Raw genomic sequence first — 2,193 nt, forward strand, 5'->3', positions numbered from 1 at the left:
AAAGCGCGAGCAGGCGTCCGTTCCGTAGCGGTGCGCGGCAACTAGTACTGCTAGACACCAAAATTGGTGTGAGCCGCATGTACTTGTACCGACGCGACGAAATCGCGGAATGAGCCACGCATGGTTGAGTGTGGAACGAGCGCTTTCGAGGTGAGGGCGTAGTGTCAAAAGTAACAGTGGGTAATAATGCGATGACAGCGATGTATGCAGCTCGGGTGCGCGCGACCCCCCGTTTCCCCTCGTGGAATGACGGGATAGACTGTGGTATGGGATTCTTAAAAAAAAGGAGTGTACAGGTTAAAGGGTCGGCATCGCGCATGTAACAACTCTGAAGTTGCAGGCGCAGCAGGCGTCCATAGGCTACGGTGACTGTTTACCATCAGGGCCGTATGCTTGTTAGCTATCGACGTGGTATAAAAAACGACTTTGCTGAACCGACTGGCCTGCCCTGAGATTTCGGTTTCAGTCTCAACAGGTTTCGGCACTAAAATGTAACGTTATCTATGAAAAGGGACCATATTGTCAATGGCGCTTACGCCATTATTAACGATGCTCAGATATAAATACAATGCCGCGCGACGCTGTGCGGCGTAAGCGCCATCGACAATAAGGTCCCTTTTCATAGATAACGCCCCAAATCATGTTTCGGCTGAAGATTCGGTTTGGTCTAGAACTAAAACTGCCTTGGATTTTCGGCAGTTTCCGACTGAAGAGTTTCGGCCAGTGAAAGACCGTAACCAGAGGTCGTATGCGCGAGGGATCCGCTTCACTTTAAGGCTCCGTCACATAGGCGTGTTTTGCGGGCGGTGCGTGAGCGGGGCGCGCTGCTTTTACATATAAAACGCTCACGCCGCGCTCACGCCCCGCTCGGAAAACGCGCCTGTGTGACGGAACCTTTAGCCGCCGTTTGAGTTGGATAAATGGGCATTTTCACTTAACTGTGTACCATTAACGGCCGATTAGCAATAGTCACATGATCGTCACAAAACTGACGGTCAATGTCACATCCCATACATTTTGTCAGGAATGTGACGGTTAGGCGTTACTGAAACACGACTTAAGTCGCGCTTTAAAGTACAAGTTAAAATGAAGTTGCCCTAATACGTGACGACAACCATCACAGCAAGCTTTAACTTTGTTGTAAACTCTCAGTAAAATGTATGTCAGGACAGAACATAAACAAAATATATATAAAAAAAAACACTAATACCTGTAGGTATAGCTTAATTTATTATCTTTTGACAAATGTACAATACTATTTGATTGTTGCGCGCATAATATGCGGCTGCGGACCCGATTTTACGTAGCAACTTTCTTCAATGCAATTCGTTTTTATGGCATAAATGAAAATTAGAGAATTCAGAGCGAGACGCATCAGCGTCTAATTAACGTGAAATGTAAAAGATTCGCAACAAAATCTATTAAACAATAAGTTTTATATACCGCCTCGAGGTATAAAATATGTCTAATGGATTTTGTTTGTCGAAAGCTGCTTTTAAGATAAGATAACGCTTTCGAGCGTTTGTAAAAAGACAGGATATCACTTAGTAACTGTAATTATAGTGTAGACTATAGCGTAGCTTACCGATACTACTGTACATATCAAAGTTTTGTAAGCACTGATCGTGTAATTATAATGTAAAATCTCTCTGTACGTAAGCATTTAAGTTTTTCATTTCGTATAAGGCCCACTTGCACCATTCCACTAACCCGGGGTTAAGCGGTTAAACTATTAACCCAGTGTCAAATTGTATGGCTGACCATGGCAACTCCTGGTTTAACCGGTTAACCCCGGGTTAATGGAATGGTGCAAGTGGGCCTAAGTTTGTTAAGTACATTATTTTTAATTGTGTTATTGAGTAATGGCAGGTTTCAGTTTTAAGTGCAATCGGAGTTATATTTTAGGTCTCAGTTTTTAGTGTTCCGTACAAAACTTTGTTTACGGAACACTTATGGGATCACTTCGGTCTTGCAAATCAGTTAAATACGTTTTTCTCAGAGACCGTTTGACATAGATACCTAAAATTTGGAACAGTTATAGCAATTACCACCACTCATATTGTGAATAAGTCAAAACTGCTTATTTCTTATTAAAGGGGGAAATTTAGGGGGTTGAGAGGGGTAGGCTGAAACTTTTTTCATTTGTAAGAATCGTGTGGGGTACCATTAGAAAGCTTGCAAAAAATTGAGTCG

The sequence above is a fragment of the Cydia fagiglandana genome, chromosome 13, assembly GCF_963556715.1.
Source record: "Cydia fagiglandana chromosome 13, ilCydFagi1.1, whole genome shotgun sequence".
Taxonomy (NCBI): Eukaryota; Metazoa; Arthropoda; class Insecta; order Lepidoptera; family Tortricidae; genus Cydia; species Cydia fagiglandana.